This window comes from Pelophylax lessonae (assembly GCF_965119305.1).
Source record: "Pelophylax lessonae genome assembly, chromosome: 1".
Classification (NCBI taxonomy): Eukaryota; Metazoa; Chordata; class Amphibia; order Anura; family Ranidae; genus Pelophylax; species Pelophylax lessonae.
Genome location: NC_138768.1, coordinates 873,351,425 through 873,371,589, shown reverse-complemented (window position 1 = coordinate 873,371,589; position 20,165 = coordinate 873,351,425). Strand labels below are relative to the sequence as shown.

The following is a 20,165-nucleotide window of genomic DNA, read 5'->3' as shown; positions in this document are numbered from 1 at the left end:
TCATAGTCTTCTAATTTGTGCAGCGAAATTGCAAAAATTTTTTGGAATGTTTTCAACAAATAAACTTTTGTTGAGATGGATATCTTCATAGACGTAACACACTTGACAGGCTTATGCGCATTCCGTTTAAATTTTTCTTGAACGAGTTCCCTATTAACAGTAAATAAAAACAGTTTTTTCTGCAAAAAATTTCCAACACATTCTTTCGGTTTTGATGACGGCATGAAAATTATGCGAAAATCTAAGGATTGGTCTGTCAACCTCAATTTCCGTTCATTTTTCTACTCCTCTATAACCTGCTTTATACTCAGTGGAAATACAGATAGTAATTAAAACCCAATGGGGGTCATTCTAACCCTTTCACACCTAATCCAACAAGAAAAAGGTTGGGGCTATACATTGTCCTTACTTACCAAAATAGTGGATAATAGGATTATGGAGGGAAACCCACACACACTTGGGTAGAATTCAAACCTATAATCTTAATGCAACGGGCAAGACTGCTAATCACACTGGTTAGCACAGGTGATTTGTGTTCTTAGTGTAATTAACCACTTGCCTACAGGGCACTTTCACCCCCTTCCTGCCCAGGCCAATTTTCAGCTTTCAGCGCTCTCACATTTTGAGTGACAATTGCGCGGTCATGCTACATATGAAATTTTTATCATTTTTTTCACACAAATAGAGCTTTCTTTTGGTGGTATTTAATCACTGCTGGCTTTTTTATTTCTTACAAAAAAATGAAAAAAGACAGAAAATTTTGAAAAAAAAAAAGTTTTCTTATTTTCTGTGAGTAAATTTTGAAAATACATTTTTTTTTCTCCTTCACTGATGTGCGCTGATGAAGCGGCACTGATAGGCTGCACTGATGGGCTCTGATAGGCTGCACTGATAAGGTAGCACTTATGGGCACTGATGAGGAGGTACTAACATACCACACTGATGGGCACTGATAGGTGGCGCCCATAGGCGGCACTGATGAGCACTGAGAGGTGGCACTGATGGGCACTGATAAGCACTGACGGGCAGCACTGATGAGCAACACCATCAGCGCCCACAATCAGTGCCCATAGTGGTGCCAGTCAGTGCTCATCAGTGCCTAGATGAGCAGGCACTGACTGGCAGCACTGATTGTGGGCACTGATGGTAGGCACTGCAGGCACTGATGGTGGGCACTGATTGGCACTTTATTGTGATTTTCTGTAAGCAGGGCACTGATTACATGTCCTTGTCTCCCCTGCGAGGAGGAGCCTCTGATCGGCTCTCCTCGCCTCACACTGTCAGAGTGCCAGGCGAGGAGGACAGAATAACGGCATTTCTTTATTTACATGTGACCGGCTGTGATTGGACACAGCCGATCACATGGGTAAAGAGTAACTTCACTGACTTTTTATCGATATCGGGATCGCGCCGTGTCCTAGCAACATTGCGCGCCCATGATCGCCGCTCTGCGCGCCCCCGGGGGCACGCAAGAGAGGCTGTTCTGGTGCACCGCCATATGACAGCATCCCAGAACAATTAATACACCTCTCCGCCGTCATTTGAAGGCGGGCGGGTAAGAAATGGTTAAAGTGGACCTTCAACCAAAAATAACACTTAGTGGTCTATTTATAAAAAAAATTTAGATGGCCGAATGTAATGAGAATTTGCCCAGCCATGACAAATTCTGATAGCAATTTGCCAAATACATTGATTTCCTTTGATCGCCAGCTCCTTCTCGTGGCCATAATGCAGTCGTTTTCCTGAAATAGCTCAATCAGGAAAATACCACATTATGGCCACAAGATAGAGCTGATGATCCTAGGAAGTCACTCTATTAAGCAAAATACGATCAGACTTTGTCACATCTGGGCAAATGTTACAAGCAATTTTTTATAGATAGATCCCTAAGCATTGTTCTCTTCCAGCCTATTAGGCAACTGTATTTTGTTTAGGAAGCAAGTGCCTTTTTTATGTTGCTCACTCCCACTTTCTCATTCCATGGCTAGGTGAGGGTAAAGTACTCTTGACCCACCTGCAGCTTCCTGGGACACACATCATACATCCCAAGAAGCTACAGGACTATGCTCTCTGCAATCTATGATCTCACGCATGCACAGTAGGGAGCCTGCTGTGAGGGATCAGAATGTGATAGCCAGCTTCCAAATGCAAAATGGCATCATGGAAGACAGCACTGGACTCCATGGACTGGTGAGAATGTGTTTCTCTTAAAAGTCAGCAGCTACACTACTCATAGCTGCTGATTTTTAGGTTTTCCCAAAGCCAGGGGAAATGCCCCTCTAATAACAGGTGATCAATCTTATCAATAAGCATTTTGCAGTTGTGGGTAGAAACTGAACTAATACAGTAGAAGTTTCTTCCCTTAAACACTTCTTTTTATGATACTTACCGTTCGGTTAATCTTGCTTCCTGCCCTGCAGTGATTGGCGATTTTCCTGGATTTAATGGAGAACTTGGGAGAGGCGCGAGCCTTGGGACGTTCGTAGCTTTTCTGTTAAAGAAAAACAAAAGTCAGTACAACAGAAAAATACAATATATAGAAATGTAATAGAAATGTACTTATACTCCTGGCACCGATGTGTCAAGATAAATACATATAAATTATAGCATATTTATATAATAGTCATATACTTACATATACTCTGTAGTCCTTTTCACCTCTCGTGAGCAAGTCAGACATTTAATTTTCTCCCTAGAAGACAAAAAAGATTTGGAGGTTAGACATTTGGAGGTTCTAACTTTTCAGTCGTTACTTTTATTTCTTCCTGTAACTCTGCTAATTGGATCTTTTCTTCCTCAACAATAAGGTTCATTATGTTGAGCCCATGTTGTATACAGGTTGTTTTCCATTTTGCCAGAAATCTTTCTGTCTGTAGATGGGTTGCTGGAATTACTCTTTCCCTTAAACCCCTTGGGATGATGCCCTGTTTAATATATGACTCCAATGACAGAATATCCCATCTGCGGTTTAAGGATCTGATCAATAACCGTTTGTGTTCTCTGAATTGTGTTTTCAAATTTTCCCCTATTGTTTCCTCTGGTGTAGCATTTCTCCCACACGTTGCCCTAATCTCTGCATCAAATGTGTCACCCAACACAAATGCCATAGTGTCAGATTTTTAGATTTAAAAATTTACTCATACACTCTGAGAGTGAACCAGCCCACAGTGGGTCCTCAAGACCAAATAATCACCAGCTATGTTGACATAATGATTCTCAAAATACCAAGAAAACTGATTTATTAGGAATCAGAAACGTAGTCAAAGAAACAAAGAATGTGGTAGAGAAAAAAATACTCCTGAATTCATATCATAATACTAGGAGTCATTCTGTGGTACCTAGCAACTAAATATAGCCGGGAAGCCTCCGCAACCGAGAATCAGTAGACAATAGGAGGAAATGGAGGCGGTATAAACCAACCTCAGAAAGGCTGCACAAACGGGGCTCACATAGGTACCGTGCAAAAATGAATTTTATTGATGGTAATAGCGTCTACAAAAAAAAGATAAAATTCCATGGAGAGTCCACCATGATTTACTATACAATGTTGACCTTGAAGACCCAGATGGGTGGACATAGATGACAGGATGGTGAAACACACACAGAGGTCCCCCGACTACCCCCAAACCCAGTCCCCAAACTCAGCACTAAATCCAGAGTGTAGGGAGTGATCCGTCACCACGTAACTTGGTTCACTGCTACCTACTCAAGGGATGTGTGCTAGGCATGCCAACCTGTGGTCACAATATTGCCAAAATGATTCCCCAGAGTCAGCAGCTAACTGCCACGTGATGTATCTGCAGGATGGTCACAGCCCATATGTTCCTGATGGTATACTGAATTGGAATACAGATGCTAGGCTGAGGAATGGTTATCCGTATGTTCATTTCTTGATCTCCTGACAGCTATCACGATTCATAATATTCGCCCTTAAATTGGGAATTAGGAATATGTAGTCAGTTCTCAGTGAGATCAGATTTTGCAGCCATCAAGGGAGCCTTATGAAGGGACGCGGCTGTCCAAAGATTTGTCTGTTGTGATCCAGACTTAAATAGTGTCCGGTATATAGGGCGGGTGGCTATATAAAGAAAGTCAAAAGCAGGTTTATTGTGGTGAAGGTGCTGCAGGATACGTGGTCTAGACTAATTGAATGGCTAGTGCAACAGAGCAGTCCAACTCAAAGACATTCAACTTAGCCAAAAGTCCATCATTACTTGACTGCAACTCATGAACAACATTCCAGGCAGTATGGTTAAGTACCGGCTATGGGTCATTAATAGATATTTAGGGGTATGTACCCTTCATCAAGGTCCAAGCAGTACTGATTCTCAAAAGTTTTAGCAGAATGGAAGAAGAAAAACAAAAAACAAAGTAAAACAAAAATAGTTACATAGTCGGGTTGAAAAAAGACACAAGTCCATCTCGTTCAAAAAAAAAAAACTATATAAAACCCAACCATACAATCCCATATACACAAGCCTATACTCGCAGTTGATCCAGAGGACGGCGAAAGAAAACCCCAGCAAAGCATGATCCAATTTGCTACAGCAGGGGAAAAAAAATTCCTTCCTGATCCCCCGAGAGGCAATCGGATATTCCCTGGATCAACTTCCCGTAAAAAAAATTTTAGTACCCATTTATATTATGTACACCTAGGAAAGAATCCAGACCTTTTTTAAAGCAATCTAGTGAGCTGACCAAAACTACCTCTAGAGGGAGTCTATTCCACATTTTCACAGCTCTTACAGTGAAGAAACCTTTCCGTATTTGGAGATGAAATCTGTTTTCCTCTGGACGTAAAGAGCTCCCCCTTGATGATCACCTTAAAGTGAACAACTCAACAGCAAGTTCACTATATGGACCCCTTATGTATTTATACATGGTGATCATATCCCCCTTAATCTCCTCTTCTCAAGAGAGAATAAATTCAGTTCCTCTAATCTTTTCTCATAGCTGAGATCCTCCATGTCTCTTATGTGTTTGGTTGCCCGAAATAAATGAAGTAAAACTTGAATACAGAGGACACGACCCAGTTGTCGCAGAGTGTACAGAGGGTAGACCTTGTATATCAACATAACCCCATTAAAGGAATGCAAATATCTCAATTGTCACAAGCCCCTCCGTGCACTCCGAGACAATAAAGGGAAGAACAAGGGGAGAAAAAGAGGGGCAATCAATACAAGCCACAGCTAAGTGAAACATACATATTACAATGAAAACATCATAAAGTCTTAAACTAAAATGGACCACAATAAAGAGAGAAATAACTGGGAAGAAAAAAAGAGACCACAATAAAATGGTAAACATCTGTCACTCGCAAAAGGCAAAAAAAAAAAACCTCCATATACCTATTCATTAAAATGTGTTACATGAAGTGAGAATAAGCCATGCAAAACGGAAGACTTAAAAAAGCAAATAATGCGCTAAATCTGATATTAATAAAAATGTTATAAAAACAAAAATCATCCCTTTATAGAAAAATCTACATATGGTTTATACGGCTGGGATTGTACTTTCGTTACCCTATAAATATGAAATGTAAAACATTTAAGGAAGTACATAAACAATATTGAATAATAATCAAATAAACAGCAAGGCATATTTACCATATTTAAAATGGCCGCTAGCTTAGAATAGTAGTTACCAGGTTCCTTAAGATGGCTGCATTTCCAAGATGGTGGCCAATTAGGGAGGAACTTCGTTTGGCGTCCCTCAAAGGTTCAGATACATGGCAGATTGAAATGAAGTCTGTGTAGATGAGTCTGTGCATGGTTGTAGTAGTGTGTATGTTGTAAGTGTGATGTATATTGGGCAAAATGTCATGTCTCATGTGTCTCTCTCATCTGGGCTTTTATATGGTATAGAGCAAAGGACTATTAAAATTACCATAAGTTAAACCCAGAGGGAGTAACATGATCATCATTGGTTGGAATATCTTATTCATTAACTGGTGATGTCATAGGGTGACACCTCTTGGTCAACCAGTATATTAAAATTAAATAAAGATTTCTCCATTTAACACTATTATAAAACAACATAATAATGTAACCATGCTCTCATCTATGACATGTCCATTTCATATCCACCAGGCATCTGAATAAAGAATTAATCTTGGTAACACCATTCTAATATTTAATATATCTTATTTTATATATATATATATATATATATATATATATATATTGGAAATGACTTTCTAACCTAAAACTTCAATTACCGTAGTAGCATTCAGTGACCAGTGATGGCAGTATTGCATTGCCCTTAGCTTCGGCATATAACAATATAGCAGCATTATTTGTCTTCAAATAAACTTCGAACCTTTATATTGACCAGTAGCTTACAATCCAGATCTTCTGGAGTCTAGCAAGGTCAAACAAAATTTTATGATGCTATCTACATCTTACAATTTACAAATGTTTACTGAAGTCTGTCTTGACATAAAGAGATGAGTCATCAAAATCAGTAAAGTTAGAAGTTAGCAAAATATGAAACAATTATAATATATATAAATTTTCTACATATCTATGTATATTATTTAGGTATATATTTCATTGATAATATTATGTTACATATAAGATTATAACTAGAGTTGAGCGGACACCTGGATGTCCGTGTTCCGCCGAACTTTAAAAAAAAGTCCGGGTCCGTGTCCCGGACTTTTGCCGAACTTTTCCCGGACACCGAACCCCATTGAAGTCAATGGGGACCCGAACTTTCAGGCACTAAAATGGCTCTAAAACACCAAAGGAAAGGGCTAGAGTGCTGCAAATGGCAGCAAAACGTAATTAAGAGCATGGCAAGTGCTCTGCAAACAAATGTGGATAGGGAAATAACTTAAAACAACAAAAAAAAACAGAAAAATTAAACAATGTTCTTCATCTCTGAAGGACGAGGCCCATATGGAGAGAAAAGAAGAGTACCCCCATTGGTGTGGGATTTTAAATGCCACTCACACACTGAATAAGAATACGATTGGTATGCGTATAAAATCAGATTTATTGAAAACAAAACAAGAAAAATTAATTACACAAACATGTATGTCTAGAATGAACTGGACACAACAAATTTAAAAGACTCGCAAGTGTTGACAGACCAGTATCCGTACAGAAGACCCTTGGGTATCATTGGTAGGAAGAACCGGAACAGACCCTACGCCTTTCGGGTTTAGAAACCCTTCATCAGGGGTCACCCAGAGTTCAATACACAATATTTACCTATATATGGGCATAAATTGTATATTAGTATTTCAAAATTCATAGACTGTACAGAACATAGACCAAACAGTTCATTGTGAAAAATATATATGAAAATCAATTAGTATTTTTCATCTTTAGAGGTCAGTACCTACCCAAGACAGTTTTCTTAGTAGGGGCAACTGGACTGTCAGTTAACATCGGTGTCAACCGAGAGAAGGATGTCTGGTATCGAGGAGATCATTACTCATTGGAAAAGAAGAGAGTAGAACAAAGTGGGCGGAAGCCGACCAAAACGTGGGCACCACAATGACTCATCATTGGTCCAAATTTTCCATGAGTGGTTGAGGTCACTCAAATGATTCAAAGATCACTAGAATAGTAAAGCAAGGAGATGTATATATAAAAAACTTTTCAAAAACTTATAGTGTGAAAGGGGCACAATGGTTGGGTAAAAGGAAGGTTTTTCTTGGCATACCTCATATAAGTACGCTTTGTTCGTGGCAAGAGGTAGATAAAGTGTGTGAGTAGGACGTTTGTCAGACGTGGATATTATCCTGAAAGGAAATACATGTGATTGTATATAGACCGTTAAGGGGAATTGAAATGGGGTTAAGTTGTCCGAAAGGGGACAAGAGCCATCCGAGTGAAGGAGTTGAAAGATAAAGTGATGTGAATATACCAAGAAGAGATGAAATGGTATCATGCAAACGTGTGGGTACAGACAAGATGTAAAGACCATTATGAAATCCCCACTAATATGAAAAAGGCAGGAAATAAAATTTACCTGTATAAGGGTAAGCTAGACAGGGTATAAAGGCTTGTCTTAATGATGTCTCCAATATAAATAGTGATATGGAGAGTGCTGAAATGCACATTGCATATCTTTATGTATCATATAGATGTATATAGCCCAAAGGAGCTTAATGTAAGTAAAAATCCAAATCAAATAGAGTGCGGATCCAAAATAGTTTATATAAGGCATAGACAAGCACAAGAAACCACATAGCAAAGAAGATGATTGTAGTGCCATATTCAAACCGTGTCTAGGGAAAGATAACGTGGTGGTCAAGAGACAAGGAAAGAAGTGCTTGCTGAGAAGGAGCATAGAGCATGCATATGGACCAAGGACTAAGGACATGAGCCCGTGGTGAGTAATGAAGTGTATGCCCCACAGGTGTGTCAAGGTGCCACATTAGTACAGAGTATATAGGAGAAGGATACCATAGAGCATATTGTGATATGACCTAATAGCATGCTAGTGTGTACCGTAATGGTGCCGAATACACAGGGCATAGAGGGAAGAAAATCGTAGCGGTGTACTTACCTTCGTCCTGTTTACCTCGGCGTGGACATCCTCTGCAAATGTGTCCACTGAGCCGTCCGCTATAAGGCGTCCCGGAGGACGCCAGCGGCTGCGCAGTGGAGTCGCGTTCTTCGACCTATTGGAAAGAGACCAATCAGAGTCATCTGCCGTCGGAGCGCGGCACCCGCCCCCAACCGGAAGGAGGGGAGGTGGGGGATGCCGCGCTACCACGGCAACCGACGCAGGAAGGGAAGTACATCACTGCTCTGTGAAGAGAGTGAGTTTCCCAAAACAGGGGACTCCTGGGAGAGGAGCGCCCCCTACCTGCGCCGGGGGTGATCACGGCCAAACCAGCAACCGCCACATAAAGAAATAGAGACCAGATAGAAGAAGGATGGAAAGAATTGAGAACAGAAGCAACTATAGGGAAAGGGGCTTGAAAAGAGGGGACATATAAAGTTCAAATATTGTCTCAGTAGTTTGCATTATTTTGGGGAGGTGTTCCAGCAATGTCCCAGGAGTCTGATGTATTACAAATGGAAAAACAAAATGCATACAGCAAAAGGGGAAATATTGTAACAAAGCTGGATAACAGCAACAACAATGTGGACATAGTATATATCATATTGGACATAACCCTTTGGATTACAACATGCTGACAATTTCCACAATTGTAGAGATAGTTTAGATAACTCATCAGGAATCTATGTATCAACACTGATAGCAATAAAACCCCAGCATAAAACATAGCAGACAAAACCTCTTCAGTTGTAAGGAAGTTGAATAACAGTGACAGTACTAACAGTTTATACAATTGTAGAGATAGTTTAGATCACTCATGAAGAATTTATATCTCAATACTGAGTAGCCACAGGCAACAGTAAAATCCCAACATAAAACATAGCGGACAACACCTCTTCAGTTGTAAGATGTTGATGATTGATATAGTTATCAATTATATGGTTATTTCTGGAGGATGTGGACAACGCAGGAGTATGTATAAAACACCCACCGAGTTTGAAACAGAGGTAACTCTATTGTGGTGAGTATGTGGAGGTGAGGGCTGACATATTAAAAGGCTGCTATTATACCGCAGGGGATAATGATAGGCTGTGCGTGAAGATGTGGTCTTATATAAGAGTCTGTTGACTGACATATCGCTGTCAACATTGTATTGGCCCTCTATAGGGAGATTGAAGGGCCCACACTATATAAGAAGTGTAAAGCTGTGCTACAGCAAAAACATCACTGTTACAGTAAATATGTAATATTAGCAGTTTGCCTTATGTAACATTAAAAGGTCTAAATTTTAATTGCCACTCTCACCCCCATAAGGCCTTATCAATTCGTTTAGACAAAGTTTTATTGAAAAGAGGAGTCTTCACGTTGTAATTAGTTATGTATGGGTGCTCACGTGTGATGTTGTCAGGTGCACAACCATATCTAAACTAGGAAAGGGGTACAAGTTGGAATAGATCTAATAATCTCGATCATTGTTCCCACCCTCCTGAGGAAAACCCTTCTAAAAAGGGTTTAAAGCTCACCATGTCATTTAAACCTGGGGGTTTGGTTGCCTCCAGGTATAGTATCCATCTTGTTTCTCTTTGTAGTAGGACCTTATTCCAATCCCCACCACGGGGATTGGGATGTACTCTGTCCAAGACAAAGAATTTTGGACCGGGAAAGTGGCCTGCATGTGTATCACGCACATGTCTTCCCAGAGGAAGATCTGGGTCGCATTTGCGCATACTTGTAATATGTCTTGAGATGCGTTTGTGGAACGGTAGTTTAGTTTTTCCGATATAATAACTGCCACAAGGGCAAGAGAGAAAATATACTACCTCCACAGTTTTGCAATTTGCAAAATGGGTGGGTTTAAATGGTTTGCCGTTTGGAAGTTTAATGTTTTTAGAGGTGTTTAAATGTTGGCAGTGGTTACACCCGCCACAGGAGAATGTGCCAAACCTTTTGCAGGGGTCGTTTCTAAATTTGCCGACAAATTGGCTCTGTGTTAAATAGTCCCTCAGGGATTTTGATTTTCTATATGTTATGGCCGGTTTTTCCGAAACAAAGGGACTGATGTTGGGATCAATAAGTAAAAGATGCCAATATTTTTCAATTGTCTTGCGAATCAACTGGTGTTGTTCTGTGTATTGGAGAATTATTCTAGGTGTGGAGAATTCTTTTTTAGATTTATTCATGATGGCTTTGTTACCAAAAATTAGATTTTGTCTGGTATGAGAAATAGCACGGTATGGAGTAGGAGGGAGGTTGAGGTGGTGGTGGATGTGGCGGTGTCATAGGCGTGCGCACAGGGTGTGCCGGGTGTGCCTGGGCACACCCTAATCACCTAGGGCACATAGCATTATCACTCTGTTTGCCAGTGAGGAGATGGGAAAGATCTCCCTCGGACCTGCTCTGCTCTATTTCTCTTTGCCAGCAGGGAGAGTAATGTATCGGGCCATGTACATGTAGGCAAACACATGCATGTGTATTTAAACTTTGGGGTGCACACCCTAATGCAATAGGCTGCGCACACCTATGGGCGGTGTAGGTGGAAGCGGCGGTGGAGGAGGACCAGGGCCGGATTAACAGCATCATGGGCTTGGTGCTGAGGATTTTGAAGGGCCTTAAGGGCCGTGCCTTGGCATGCACCCAGAGGAGGAAGGGTGCAGCCATGCATTCCTAATTCAACATGGGATGCTGTCTCTGAAGCCCATAAACACATCCATGCATCGGCAACTGTCCCTCCTTGTCCGGCCTTCGCGCTGTGTGGGGAGGTTCTGAGGGTGCTGCCTGGGGAAGTGAGCATAGAAGCCAGACTTCTGTGTTTACAAGTGACAGAAGAGCGGTAACAGTGAATATGGCCAACCCGGGGCCTATATAAAAGGTAGGGGCCTGGAGCTGCAGCTCCAATAGCCCCTACGTTAATCTGGCCCTGAGGAGGACGAGGTAGCCAACACTGCTTCTTTTCACAAATTTTAAATGAGGGTGCACCCCAAAAGAGTGAGAGCAAAAATGTAACAATGGGTGGGTAAGGTCGGTATCCATTGCTATTCTGCACAAGGTACGGAAAAGTCCCGTGGGATCCATGCCTGGTTCATTTTAATGAACGTGAGCTTGTCCACATTGTCTCTGGACAGGCGGCTGCGCTTGTCTGTGATAACGTCCCCCAGCCGTGCTAAATACCCGTTCAGATAATACACTGGCTGCAGGGCACGCCAGCACCTCCAAGGCGTAAAGGGCAAGCTCAGGCCATGTGCCCAATTTGGAGACCCAGAAGTTGAAGGGGGCAGACCCCTCATTCACTACATGTAGGCGTGTGCACACATACTGCTCCACCATGTTGGTAAAATGCTGCCTCCTGCTAAGACGTTCCATCTGAGCTGCTGGTGCTGCTGTTTGTTGTGGCGTGCTGACAAAGCTTTTCCACATTTCGGCCATGCTAACCCTGCCTTCTGAGGTGCTGGCGGTGCCCTGGTTGCGTTGGCAACCTCCTCCTCCTCCTCTGCCTTGTGCTTCCACTGTGGCCCCGCTGTCAGATGGGAATGCCAGCAGCATCGCGTCTACCAGCGTGCGCTTGTACTCGCGCATCTTGCGATCGCGCTCCAGTGAGTGAATTAAGGACGGTACGTTGTCCTTGTAACGGGGATCCAGAAGCGTGGCCACCCAGTAATCAGCACAAGTTAGAATGTGGGCAACTCGGTGGTCGTTGTGGAGACACTGCAGCATGTAATCGCTCATGTGTGCCAGGCTGCCCAGAGGCAACGAAAGGCTGTCCTCTGTGGGAGGTGTATCGTCCGTGTCCTCTGTATCCCCCCAGCCACGCACTAGTGATGGCCATGAGCTGGCCTGGGTGCCACCCTGCTGTGAACATGGTTCCATCTCCTCCTCCAGCTCCTCCTCCTCCTCATCCTCCAGAACTGTGCCCCTGCTGGACAATTGTGTCCCTGGCGTTTGTGTGTGCAGGAACCCACCCTCGGAGCCCCTTGCGAATGACTGCCCTGAAAGCCTTGGAAATGTTACCTCTTCATCCTCCTCCTCCTCCTCCTCATCCTGTGCCACATCCTCTTCCATCATCGCCCAAATTGTTTTTTCAAGGAGGCATAGAAGTGGGATAGTTAAGCTGAGAACGGCGTCATCGCCACTGGCCATGTTGGTGGAGTACTCAAAACAGCGCAACAAGGCACATAGGTCTCGCATGGAGGCCCAGTTATTGGTGGTGAAGTGGTGCTGTTCTGCAGAGCGACTCACGCATGCGTGCTGCAGCTGAAACTCCACTATGGCCTGCTGCTGCTCGCACAGTCTTTGCAGCATGTGCAAGGTGGAGTTCCACCTTGTGGGCACGTCACATATGAGGCGGTGAGCGGGAAGGCCGAAGTTACACTGCAGCGTTGACAGGCGAGCAGCAGCAGGGTGAGAACGCCGAAAGTGCGCACAGACGGCCCGCACTTTCTGCAGCAGCTCTGACATATCGGGGTAGTTTTTAAGGAACCTCTGCACCACCAAATTCAGCACATGCGCCAGGCAAGGGATGTGCGTCAAACCGGCTAGGCCCAGAGCTGCTATGAGATTTCGCCCGTTATCGCACACCACCAGGCCGGGCTTGAGGCTCGCTGGCAGCAACCACTCATTTGTCTGCTGTTCCATGCTCCTCCACAACTCCTGCGCGGTGTGTGGTTTGTCCCCCAAACAGGCAAGTTGTAAAACTGCCTGCTGTCGTTTACCCCTGGCCGTGCTGAAGTTGGTGGTGAAGGTGTTACGCTGTCCGGATGAGGAGGCGGTAGAGGATGAAGAAGCGGAGTAGGAGGAGTTAGGAACAGGAGGCAAACTGAAGCGCCCTGCAATCCTTGGCGGGGGAAGGAGATGCGCCAAACAAATTTAAAAGGTGTATCTCACACGTACCGATACAGACTATGCCGTAATTTAATTTTTTACACTCCAAAAGGGTGTCTATTGAATAGCGGAATAGGAAAAATGTTATAATACGGTGTATCTCACACGTACAAACACAGACTAGGCCCCGCCGATTACAATTTTTTGTACCCTAAAGGCAGGATGAGGAAGAGGAGTAGGAGGAGCAGGCAGGAGGCAGACTGAAGCACCCTCAAAACCTCGGCAGTATGAGATGCGCCCCAAAAATTGGAAAGGTGTATCTCACGTACCGACACAGACTATCACGCAATTTAATTGTTTATACCCAAAGGTTTTGATTAAATAGCGGAATAGAAAATATGATAAAAAAAAAAGTGTATGTATATCACACGTACAGAAGCACACTAGGCCCCAATTACTATTGTTTGTACCCCTAAAAGGATGGATGAGGAGTAGGAGGAGTATGGTACAGGCAGCACCCTCAAATCTTCAGAAGTATGAGATGAACCCCAAAAACTTGGAAAGGTTGATCTCACACGTACCGACACAGACTATCCCGCAATTTAATTGATCCCCAAAGGTTTTTATTGAATAGCGGAATAGGAAATATGATCAAAAAAAGTGTATGTATCTCACACGTACACAACCACACTAGGCCCCAATTACTATTGTTTGTACCCCTAAAAGGATGGATGAGGAGTAGGAGTATGGAACAGGCAGCACCCACAAATCTTCAGAAGTATGAGATGAACCTCAAAAACTTGGAAAGGTGGATCTCACACGTACCAACACAGACTATCCCGCAATTTAATTGATCCCCAAAGGTTTTTATTGAATAGCGGAATAGGAAATATGATCAAAAAAAGTGTATGTATCTCACACGTACACAACCACACTAGGCCCCAATTACTATTGTTTGTACCCCTAAAAGGATGGATGAGGAGTAGGAGTATGGAACAGGCAGCACCCTCAAATCTTCAGAAGTATGAGATTGTGTTCACTGTACCCCACAAAGATTGTGTTCACTGCACCCCAAAAAGATTGTGTTCACTGCACCCCAAAAAGATTGTGTTCACTGTACCCCAAAAAGATTGTGTTCACTGCACCCCAAAAGGATTGTGTTTACAGCACCCCAAAAAGATTGTGTTCACTGCATCCCAAAAAGATTGTGTTCACTGCACCCCACAAAGATTGTGTTCACTGTACCCCAAAAAGATTGTGTTCACTGCACCCCAAAAGGATTTTGTTCACTGCACCCCAAAAAGATTGTGTTCACTGCACCCCACAAAGATTGTGTTCACTGCACCCCAAAAGGATTTCGTTCACTGCACCCCAAAAAGATTGTGTTCACTGCACCAAGATTGTGTTCACTGCACCCCACAAAGATTGTGTTCACTGCACCCCAAAAAGATTGTGTTCACTGTACCCCAAAAAGATTGTGTTCACTGCACTCCAAAAAGATTGTGTTCACTGCAGCCCACACACAGCAAAATGGATGTGGATCACTGACACCTGCCTATCTCCTATCCCACACCACACAGCAATATCGATTGTAGTTTGTAGAACACACTTTCCCTAAAAATCATCAGACTCTATCCCTAACAGGATTGATAAGAGATCGTAGATCGGGACTGAGTGCAGACCCCACCCCACACAGCAATATCGATTGTAGTTTGTAGAACACACTTTCCCTAAAAATCATCAGACTCTATCCCTAACAGGATTGATAAGAGATCGTAGATCGGGACTAAGTGCCGACCCCACCCCACACAGCAATATCGATTGTAGTTTGTAGAACACACTTTCCCTAAAAATCAGCAGACTCTATCCCTAAAATGCCTAAAACTCGCCCTGCCTAAAACACTCCGACCTGTCCCTCAATTCTATGCGGACACAAATGTTTTTTTCCTGCCTGTCTGTCCCTAATCAGCAGCCAGCACGTTGATGTGTGCTCTCTCCCTGATCTAAGCAGCAGAATGACGCCTCGAACTTATAAAGACTTGGTCACATGCTTCAGACGGCCAATCACAGCTACTGATACATTTGCAGGCATGGCTGGGATGGCTTATGTACACCAGTTAAACGCTTGTTGATTGGCTGTTGAAAGCCCGCCATGAAAAGCGCGCCAAAGCATGCAAAACCCGGAAATAAAACGACTGAACACGGATTTTTACCCGAATATACAGTAAATTGTTCGTGTCCGTGTTCGGGTAACAAAAATTACGTACGGTAAAGGTACGAACACGAATAATACAGTCCGTGTTCGCTCAACCCTAATTATAACATCTGTAAATCCTATTTTTAAATGGGTTTAAACACAGAAAAATACTGACTCATTTTATGATCTCACACAAACAGGATTACCTTGGTATATTGTCAGCTAGTCTTTATCTTAAAGAAAGTCAACAGACTATTTATTTATTACCTTAGGTCAACACAGCATGTCTGGAGTAAAACCTGTTGAATATGCACTTTTAAAGGAGGCTTGAACTTTCAACAACATTTAACAAAATGAATGTCATTGCTAATTCTATACAGATCAAAATATGACATTTCATTTCTATTTGTGAAATTAAATCTCCCCAAATAACCCTGACATACATCATATTCAAAGTTTAAACCTTTCGGTTTTCTCACAAAAATAAAGAAAAGGAAAAAAGTGGGGTTTTGTAGGCCAGAATGAGATGGTCAGAATATGATACAACACAGCAGATTTGTTAAAAAGGCATGTTTATTCATCAATATTTACTCATATAAAAGCATGTGCAAACATGCTCTGAAGACATAGATACATGTAACATATAATGACATAAAAATAAAAACAAGAACATGAATAAAGATAACCAAGTGGCGGGTCTCAACAAGAGAGATGGAAAATGGTCCCTACGCAGCCAAAGCGCTTCGCTTGGTTTTGCTTCTTCAGGGCTTAAGAGACCAAGAAACCAACTTGTGTTCTATAAGGTATATGAAAAAGTAGTGCAATAAGTATACAATATATAATTATCATGTAACACAATATATGACATCCTGCTGTGTGCTGTGTGATATATATAACAAGTCACAATGATCAATAAGTATAGTGCATACTGACCCTTCGTGAGTAAAATCATGGGGCAGCCGGCAGATCCATGAATAGACTCAAGTGGTATACAAAATGTGGACTATATATAGAAATACAATGATAGTGGAATCGTAGATTAAACCCTCTTTGTGTTATATATATGTAGACGAAGTATTGGGGTACATGTGCATGTATATATACGAAAAGCACACGCTGTATAAGTATACGTTTATGGTGCCCCAATACTATAGCCAAAATGACATTAAATCACCATATCCACCTCCATATATTTCATCCTAATGAAAAAAGAGAGAATAGAAAAGAGGAGAAAAAAAAAATTATAAAGATAAAAATGTCAGAGGATGGTATTGTATAATTGTGTAAAGATGTAATACACATTACTATGCAGTAGCAGCATCTGGATTACCTCATAAGGGATATTGTGTGGTTAACCAGGCAGGTAGTTATTTATTTATCCCCAGGCAAGTACTCGCTCCTTTGGTCATAGTGGAAAGGGGGGGGGGCAGAGGATGTCAGAGGGAGTAGTGGTGAGCTCCTCTCAGAGGACATTCCTTAAAAAGTATAAGGGTATGTAGTGTTATTTCTAATATCCAGCTATAAAGATCTGTGACATTTTTTAAAGTACTATATATAGAAAGAAATTCGTTCCATACCTCTTATGCCCGTACCGAATAGTCTGCTGCCTGTTTGTGTGTAATGTCTGGGCCCTCTATATAGTGTGTAGGGCGTGCCGCCAATTGTTCTGGCGTCTGTGACCCGGAAGTTCACGGAACGTCTGTCACCTCATCACTTCCGCTTGGGAGCTGAAGTGACGCTGCATTGTTGCCCATAGTTAGATTCAGAGAATATTATAAGACCGAGCGGAAGTGAAGTCATGAGGTCGGGCGGAAGTAAGCCTAATTCACAGAAGGATAGTGAGACCGGGCAGAAGTGATGTCATAAGACCGGGCAGAAGTAAGCCTAGTACACAGGGAATCTAAACGCTAGCCAATGCAATAATATATACAATGCCAAAAAATAATAAATAAATGGATTTTAAATTCAGAAGAACATATACAAAAGTATGTATGTTACTACATCGTATCAGGCAACAGACAGTGCACAGTCAGTGATAAACATCCATGTGAGTAACCAGTAAACATCAGTAATTGTAGACCATAATAATTTTAGACAGGTAATGGGGGGGGGGGGGGGCGAGAAGGGGAATTATTTCTATAAAGGCCATAGATAATGCAATAAGAGACAAGGGTTGGTGTGAGGGTAGGGTACAGTAGGCCTTATGATGTCCAGGAAAGCAGCAGTTTCTGTAAAAGACAGCCAGAGGGACCAAGTTTTGTAAAAGGTGGAGAGATCTCAGATATGTTTTAATGGGTTTTAACTTGGAAAAGCTGCGTTCTCCTGACGCCACAGAAACCAAAATTGTTAATAGAATCCGAAATGCTATCCACATGTTTGGAAATGTGTCAGTCAGGCCATTTCTCACTATGAAATTGAGTGTATGGCGGGGTGCTGTGACTTCTTGAGGTAGTAGACTTTGAATGTGCCAAAGCTCTTCTGAAAGATCTAGACCAGGGGTGGGCAAACTTTTTGACTTGAGGGCCGCAATGGGTTCATATATTGGACCCGGGGGCTGGACCAAGAGTAGATGGATGGTGTGTATGTGTGAATTAATATAAATTAAATTTAAATTTGTAACATTAAATGTTTAGATTAATTTAAGGTAGAAAAGCATAAATAGAGTTATTTTACAAAACGTTTATGCAATGTATTTCTTTCATAAAATAGTACCTTCAATTTTAGTGGGAACAGTGTTGTTGGTCTCCCTTTTTTGTTAGGGCATCAAAGTCAGGAGTTAGCTTTGTTGTTGCAATTCGCAGAATAGATTTGAGGTGTTGGTCAGTTAACTGGGATTTGTGACAGGATTTATTGATGTTCATGACGTTGAACGTCTGCTCACACACGTAGGTCGAGCCAAACAAGGCCAGAACATCCCCCGGAGGTTTGGAAAACAGTCATCTTTAAGTGAGGCATAGAACTCTTTTAGTGGAAGAGAGCGGAAGTTCTCCTTTAAGATTGCATCAGATTCCAGATCGATTAGTTCCAATTGCACTTCTTGTGGTGCTGTTTCTGGGTCTTGTGACAAGGGACAGGCCACCAGCTGAAGTGACTTTTCAATTTTTTCAAAATCTGAAAACCGACGGCAGAATTCTTCATGCAGGTCATTTGGTGATTTGCTATATTTATTCACATTTTGGATGGCCTTTTCCTTTGTGGCTAGTGTGGGAAAATTAGACAAGTTTTTCTTTGAAATTTGCCTAGAAAAAAAAGTCAACTTGGCTTTGAAGGCATTTACATTACTATACATGTCATGCACATACAGGTCTTTTCCCTGTAGCTTGACATTAAGCTCATTCATGTGAGAAAAAATGTCAACAGCAAACGCAAAGTCACACAGCCAATTCTTGTCGCTCAGCTCCGGAAAATCATTAGACTTCCCCTTTAACTCCAAAAATTTATCAATCGCTTCTTTAAAATCCCACACTCGCGGATTAAAAGGTCCGCCGGGCTGTATATGGCCTGCGGGCCATAGTTTGCCCATCCTTGATGTAGAGGGTTTCTTGGAGTTATCAGACAGTGATGTGTTTTCTTCCTTTTTTCTTTTCTTGGAATCTCCCAGTATTTGACTGGGATGTGGGCCTAAATGTGCAAAAGACATTGAAGAAAGGGAAGATAAATCAGAGCCAATGCCATCAAGATTAGTTCCTGGAAGTTCAAAATTGGGTTTAGGATAACTTTTTCGTGGTTTGAAGTTTTCCTGATTCCATTTATAGGCGTATTTACAGTCATAGGATTTTTTATCCCTCATGTATTTATTCTCCTTTCCTTTGATTAGGTCAGTGGCATACTTTGTGAGGTGATTTCTAAGTTTATGATTTCTATCAGCATAATTTAAGGTTGTAGTGATGTTTTTATGTTCATCCTGCAATGTCAAAATTTCAACATCTACATCCTCAATGTCTGTATCATACTGTTCTATTAAAGCCCGCATCATACCAATAGAACACATTTGTAAGTTAGATTCCAATGCTTGTTTAAGCAAGGGTTCAATTTTTCTAATATTAGGAAAGATTTTAATGCGTAAGCCCCAAGGGACTATCCCATCATATAGTCGTGTTTTCTTTTTTACTAACCTTTGTAATCTTATAAAATATCTATCGATATCCACTTCCTGCAAGACATTTTCAAATCTTGCTTTGTGGACCTCACTCACAAATCCTAGCCATGACTCACCACAGTAGCTGTTCAGCATTTCCTCCTCTGCTCTCATTGGGCTAAACATATCAATCGCTGGCAATCCCAAATTGGGTATGAAGAAAAAGTTAGAAGAAAAAAGCAAAAAGTTTAAACATACTAATGGTTTGAAAACCAACAATTTGTTAAAGTACAGTCCAAGGACATAGGCTTATTAATAAGTTATACTGCATAAACTATTTAACACCATAATTAAATGAGCCCCTAACCATTTAGGTTAGTGTGGGTGTTTGAACCACCCTGAAAAAATCGTTGAAAGAAAATGGGGGCTATAGTAAAGTTTAATGGAGTACCAACATCCCTGTAAAATATAAGCAATTTTAGAGAATTCTAGGGTGAAATGTAATAATGTGAAATGTAATAATTTCCTTGTAACGGATCACCTGGTACCCCGACT

At 41.8% G+C, this 20,165-nt stretch overlaps 1 pseudogene across 1 annotated transcript; it reads right to left on the bottom strand.

Annotated features, from left to right (window-relative positions):
• Positions 1-18,252: 18,252 nt before the first annotated feature.
• Positions 18,253-18,872, bottom strand: LOC309544759 (EPM2A-interacting protein 1-like; annotated as a pseudogene). The gene has a single exon. The product of its transcript is annotated as an EPM2A-interacting protein 1-like (transcript).
• Between the last annotated feature and the right edge of the window lie 1,293 nt (positions 18,873-20,165).